The sequence below is a fragment of the Alligator sinensis genome, unplaced genomic scaffold (assembly GCF_000455745.1).
Source record: "Alligator sinensis unplaced genomic scaffold, ASM45574v1 scaffold216_1, whole genome shotgun sequence".
NCBI lineage: Eukaryota > Metazoa > Chordata > Crocodylia > Alligatoridae > Alligator > Alligator sinensis.
Genome location: NW_005841868.1, coordinates 401,801 through 408,974, shown reverse-complemented (window position 1 = coordinate 408,974; position 7,174 = coordinate 401,801).

Sequence of the window (7,174 nt, the reverse complement as noted above, 5' to 3'; positions counted from 1 at the left end):
CGGGTTGAGCCCTCCTGCCACACACCAACATACTTGTAGAAACCCTTCTTGTTACCCTTCACATCCCTTGCTAGCTGCAACTCCAATTGCCCTTTAGCCTTCCTGACTTCATCCCTGCATGCCTGAGCAATGCTCTTATATTCTTCCCTAGCTATTTGTCCAATTTTCCACTTATAAGCTTATGATTTAGTTTACTGAAGAGTTCCCTGCTAAGCCAAGCTGGTCTTCTGCCATACTTGGTAGTCTTCCTGCACATTGGGATAGTTTGTTCCTGCACTCTCAGTAAGGCTTCTTTGAAGTACAGCCAGCTCTCTTAGACTCCTCTCCCCCTCAGACTGGTTTCCCAGGGAGTTCCTGCCAATGAGTTCCCTGAGTGAGTCAAAGTCTGCTTTTCTGAAGTCTAGGGTCCTTACTTTGCTGCTCTCCATCCTTCCTTTCCTCAGGATCCTGAACTTAATCATCTCATGGTCACTGCTGCCCAAGTTGCCATCCACTACTACATTTCCAACAATTCTTCCCTGTTGGTGAGCAGCAGGTCAAGAAGAGAATGGCCCCTAGTTGGCTACTCCAGCACTTTTACTAGGAAGTTGTCCCTAGTACTCTCCAAAAACTTCCTGGATTGCCTGTGCACTGCTATATTGCCCTCCCAGCAGATGTCTGGTGATTGAAGTCCCCCATGAGAACCAGGGCCTGTGACCAGGAAACTTCCGCTAGCTGTTTGAAGAAAGCCTCATCCACCACTTCCTCCTGGGCTGGTGGTCTTTGACATAAAGTGCAACTCCTCCACCTCTTGTCCCCTGCTTGTCCTTCCTGAAGTTTGTACCCATCCATAACAGTGCTCCACTCATGCAAGCTACCCCACCGAGTCTGTTATTCTAATCATGTCATAGCTCTGTGACTGTGCAAGGACTTCCAATTCTTCCTGCTGTTTCCTAGGCTCTGTGCATTTGTGTACAGGCACCTGAGGTAACTAGTTGATTGCCTCAATTTCTCAGGAAGTATAAGAGAATCTCCCCTCTTGCCCCCTCCTGCTTGCTCTTCCTCCAAGTCCCCTGCTTTCTGACTTACCTTAGGGCTTTGGTCTCAGTCCTTCAGTGAACCTAGTTTAAAGCCCTTCTCAATAAGTTAGCGAGCCTGTCTGCAAAGATGCTCTTCCCTCTCTTTGTCAGGTTGATCTCATCTATTCCCAGCAATCCTTCTTCTTGGAACAACAACCCATGGTCGAAGAAGCCAAATCCCTGCTGGTGACACCACCTGCGCATCCAGGTGTTGATCTGCAGAATGCACCTGCTCCTGTCCAGGCCCTTTCCCTTGACCAGAAGGATCAACAAGAAGAAAACCTGAGCCCCAGACCCCCCTCAGCCTTGCACCCAGAGCCCTGTAGTGACTTTTGCTCAGGATGTCCCCTGGCAGTATCATTGGTATCCACGTGGATGATCAGCATTGGGAAGTAGTCAGAGGGCTGGATAAGCCTTGGTAGTCCCTCCATGACATCTCAGATCTGGGCTCCAGGCCTCCCAAGATAACAGGAGGCAAGCAGCAGACCTCTGTCCCCTGCAGAAGGGAGTCTCCAACCACCACCACCCATCGCTTCTTCTTGGTGGCAGTCATCTCAGTCCTTCCCACCATGATGAGGCCTGGCCTGTCCTTCTCCACCAATGGAATGTGCTCCTCCTCTCTGCTGACAGGGCTGCATATCTGTTCTCCAGATGAATGATGTCCCAGGGGCACAGGACCAGAAAAGGGGGAAGCCTCGTTCAGAGGCAAATCCTAAACCAAACTAAAAAAAAAAGAAAACAACGTACCTGTTGCAGGGGCCAGGAGGAACGAGGAAATGCACAGCGGGAAACCGCCTGCGTGGTTTGTGAGCCACACCCATATCCAGCTGGGGCTGGGTGACATCATGACGAGACACCACCCGGCGGAGATGAAAGGCGGCCGGAAAAGCGCGGGAAGGGGGATGCCGAAGAATGGAGGAGCCATGGGAGACCGCGGGGTGGAGACTGTCCAGCCACTGCTACCATCAGCGGCGGCGGCAGCAGCAGCAGTAACAGCGATCAGAGCTGAGGAGGATCCCTGAGCCGGAGAATCCCGGCAGAGATCAGAAAAGCCGACAGGGAGACCAGCAGTGGCAGCAGCAACAGCAGCTGGAGCTGTGGGAGATCCCAGAGCCGGAGAAGACAGACGGGGACCGAGAGAGCCGGCAGGGAGGCTGGCAGAGGCTAAGGTGGCAGGAGCTGCAAAGGATCCCGGCCAGGAGAAGTCAGCGGCAACTGCAGAGACAGCCGGCATGGGAGCCCGCTTCAAAGGCAATGGGTGTTGCGGCTCCAGGGTGGAGGCGGATCCTGGAGGGAAGGGGAGAGAAACCCCGGCTGGGGTGAAGACACAGACTCCAACTCAGAGGACGTACTAGCCTAGGGGTGTCAAGGGTGTTAGGGGCCAGTAGGATATGGGACTCTACCCATGGGTGCTCCCCTTCCAGTTTCTTCACCCTTTTTGTCTCACTTCCCCAGCAGCCACATTGTTGGTTTCCTTATTTTGTTTCGTGTTCGGTCACCTTCGGGTGAGGGGTTTGTGGTGAGGGTGTTGATTCTGTTCCCCTTTTTAGGGTTTGTCTACTTTAGTTCCCTGGAGAGAGCAGTTTAGTAGGAGCTCTTAGTACCAGGCCAGGGTAGCCAGGACTTCATCCAATGGCGGAAAAGGGACCGCGTGAGAAGGCAGTGAGGGCCAATGGCTTCAGACTTAGATGGCTCAGGGCATCGAAGAAGACAAGCCCAAAAGCGGGGAGTCACTAGGCCCTCTAGGTCCAGCCAGGGTCCAGGGTACTCATTGGCAAGAGAAATCGCGGGAACCAGAGAAGGTATCGGCTGGGGATTGCCACAAAAAGATCTGGAGGCCCGTCTCAAAGGTTGGCGTGTGACCGGGGTGTAGGGGAGGTTGGAGCCCCATGAATGACTGCCGTGATGCATGACAGCTCTGGAGGCATCCTCAAGGGGGACCCCCTCCACTGAAGAAACATTCAAAGTCATGGCAGGCGAGTTTGGGGGTCACCCTGAAGGTAACCGAGGCATCCTCTGGGGTCTGCATGAAGGCCCCTGGCGAGCGAGGTCGGCAGCTCGGGCAAAGGCGGCGCGAAAGTGAACCATCAAGAGGAGACGGGCACAACTGACTGCAGGTAGAGGTGAAGATCTCTGTTTGCTGCCAGAAGTCACAAGCCTCCAGCTTCCTCACTGTTGGGTGTCCATGTCCTCTCTCCTTTCTAGTGCTGCACCTGGCATTTCTTCCTCCACAGTCCTGGAGGTCTCCCCCAGCATCAAACTGATGAACGCCTCATGGCAGAGGATGCTTCAGAGCTTCACCACCTTCTCCAGTAGTTCTTTTACCTGTTGCCTAAGAGACACCACCAGCAGGCACCACTCACACCTCAGGCACTCCCCAACCTGGCCATCACTGGAAGGACCCTGCAAGCCACAGTCCCCGCAGCACCAAACCTGGACCTGGGTGGAAGTGTTGATGGTGAGCAGTCCTGCCTGGAGAGAAGCCTCACAGGTGCAAGCGGAGGCAGTGGCAGTGACTCTGGCATTGCAATGCCCTCTAGCCATTTCCCTGGGTCTCTTAATCTGCCTTCTTTCTTTTACTGCTGTTCTTCCAAGTGGGCCTTTCCTAGTGAACTCACCTGGAACTGGCCTGTTTATTTCTCGTTGGCCCCAAAGGGTTCCTTTTTTTCCTGCTTCCTCATCCCAAGCTGAAAGACTTGCCCCTCAAAAAAAAAGGGGGAGGGCCCACAAACGTGTCTGTGAACTGCCTGCAAACTGCTTACCCTGTTTGCAGCCCCAGTTCACTGGCTCACTGGTCACTTGGTGAGCCTCCAGGCCCTGCTGGACCTGGACTGGCTTTGCCCCATCATTAGGGCTTCTGTCAGGCCCAGGCTGCCATCACTCAGCAGTCAGCAATCACTCCCAGCTTCTCAAAGCACATGCCCCAAACACACAGCCCACCAAAAAAACACTCAGCAAACCAAAGGCACAGGCAGTTGGATCACTTACCTTCCCTGGGAAGGATCTGGCACCTGATGCCTGGCTTCTCTCTCCATTCCTTCTCTTGCCTCCAGCAACTGCCTGCAGACTGCTTACCTTGTTTGCAGCCCTGTTTGCTGGCTCCTTGGTCATTGGGGTTTGCAGCCCCTGTTCACTGGCTCCCTGGTCAGCTTATACGAATGACACTCTCTTGCTCAAGAGAGCTGTTAAAGTCACCCATGATATACATTGGCAAAACTTTGCAAGGAAGCCTACAGACAAATTCCTAGGGCTTGCTAAAAGTAAATGTCATTTATTCTTCATTTTAATTTTAGGCACTTCTGTGAGAGAGTTCCCACATTTCCTCATTTTACCCCATTTTCACTCCATGGTTCGGCTGCTGGCCAGGATTCCTGCCATGGCTGCAGCCCTGGGAGGCCTCCAGGACCCCAGGTAAGGCTGCTTGGTACAGCAGTTGCTGGCCCTAGCCTCCCCTACCCCACCTGGGGTAACCTGCTGCATGCCAGAGTGCCTGTGGCATGGGCATTCCCTGGGGACAAGTAGCACTGGCACACATTGTGTGTATACACTGAGCTGACTACATTGTGCCACTGCTACTTGTCCCCAGGGAAACAAATGTCCGTGCTCATCTGGACATGCCCTAAGGTACCACTCTGTCCTACCTTCAGCATATCATAGCTAATTACTGCTTTCTAATATTTAATAGAGTTTTGACTGGACTGCCTCTTCCTGTGATGATTGACTATTTGTGCCAAATCTCTTGAACCTCAAGTTTCACAGTAGCTTCTTCTCAGCTTTACTCCAGACCTGCTCCTTATACCTTTCTCTCCTTTGTCTTTTGATCTGCTCCTCTCCTGTTTCTTGTTCTTGTTATACCAAATAACCTCCTAGCAACTAACATGATTTTTCTGCTACCACCTCGATCACACTACTTGTATTATCTAGACTTTTCTTCTACTCTATCTTCTTGTTGATTTAGATTATAAGACTTTCTGGCCAGGGACCAACTACTATTTTGAATTTGTGCAGTACTTAAGACAACAGGGCCCCATCTTGGTTGGCCCATAGGCACTATGGTAATAAGAATGCTCAGTTAATTAAATCTGTAGCAGTTTTCAAACAGTGTAAGAAAATACTGTACGAGAATTTAGGAACAGAAAGTGGCCATTCTAGCCCATATCTCTGTTTGGTTTTGCTTGCTCTTAATTCCACTTTATTTCTTTTTCAGGACACAGACATTCTGAATTTCATCTTCCAAGAAAAAAAATACAGTAGGTAACTCTTGAACATATTTGCTTTCTCTGCTTCAGTGCCTTCTCGGGTAATTTATTATCCTCAGTGTGAAATACTTCTGCCCATTTACTCCTACTTCCCTCATTTATAGAATATTTCCTCACAGATTTAATGTATTCTTTCTAGAGCATTAAGGACTCCGTCTCATAAAGGCCTGAAGTGCCTCACTTTTCAGTATCTGGTCTCCAGGGTGGAATCCAGACTCTTGAGTTAGGCCCTTATCTTCTTATATAGTACATGGGAGAGCCTATCACCTCAGCATGGAAATACAAAAACCTGCTTGATCAGTAAGGAGTTGTTAGGATTAGCCAATGGGAAGCACCAAGGTCAAGGTTTTGTCTTAAACTCCCTGTTTCTGTAGAGCTGAGGTGCCCAAGTCAGGGTTGCAGGAAGGCACTCTCAGGATTCATCACCTGGAACCCTCTCCTGAAAAAATAACTGTAGGTGCTCACCTTCAAGGAAATTAGAAGAAACTCTCTTTCAAAAGACACTTTGTTTTGTTGGCAGCAATGCCCATTTTGTACACAATAGCCTGGTAGCTGGACTGCTTATCCAGGAAGCAGGAGATCTGGATCACATTCGCTTCAATTTGACGGGGTTCAAATGTATATCTCCCACTTTCCAGGAGAGTGCCTAACCCCAGACTATGCAGAGTGCTCTGGATTTAGGGTTGCATTCTCCACCCCTCGTGGGGGAACAGTCTCATTGTACAGAAAAGAATGGAAGATGCACTGGGCCAGAGAGGAAGCTTGCACAAAACTAAGAATGACTGTTTAGGCCAACACTTCTTAATATTTTTATATTCAAGGCACCCCTCAGAAGGTGTCAGCACTTAGTTTTCACTCATTTTTGAGTACAGAAAAACCCCACTTCTTCTGTTGCAAAAGTCTCAGAAAGACCACCACAAGTCAGAATTTTTTAATAATGTCGATTCCTATTCAAAATCTCTGGGTTTATCTTGGGAATCAAGTGTAGGTGCGGAGCAGGCTCAGGAGTCTGACCCCAGCATGATGTCCCAGGGAGCCAGACTCACCTGCTGGCTCTTATCTGCCACGTCTTGATGTTAGTGCGATTACCCAAGGAGGTTGCCTTTAGGGGCTAAAGTAGTTTCTTCCTTGAGGCCACCCTTTTGGCAAAGTACTCAGGGTGCCTCAGGGTCCTCAGGCACCCTTCCCCTGTGATATGGTCTCTTGTGCAGGGCCCTGGCCCTCACCCTACTAGCCTTAGACCCAATCCACTGACCATCAGTGTGCCTGAAAGGCTTTAGTTGTGGCCTCCTGCCATTCCCATGGGCACACCCATGCCTCTCAAGTATTACTCTCACAGTTCAGTAGGACCTCCTGACCCCAGCCAACAAATTTGGCACTTCAGGTCTCAAAGCCTTTTTGAGCTTCAGCCCTTTTCTTCAGGCTGAGATCCTCAGCCCTGGCCCACTCCCCAGACCTCAGTTCCTTGGTTTTAGTTCTCACATCCCTGCCCAGAGCAGGTCTCAACACAGAAAGCACCTCCTAGCACTTTGCTACATGGCTACAAAACAGCCCCACAGCCACAAGCTGGTGGACCAGTCTTTAATGGTCTACAATTAGACCTGGGCTGCAACAGTAGGGAGGGGGGAGCTGGCCCAGCTCCATAGAGTCATTGCCAGCTAGGACCCCATGCTCCTGCCACCCTGCTCTGGGCTCCACTGGCACTGGCCCCGGGACACTGGTGCAGGCCCCGTGCTCCCACTGGCTTTCTGCCCGCTCACACCCAGTACCCCCCAGCCCCACGGTACAGGCGGGGGGGCAGTGCTTAGTCCTGACCCCCAGTTCACCAGCAGGCAAAAAGCTGGTGCTGAGCGCGGG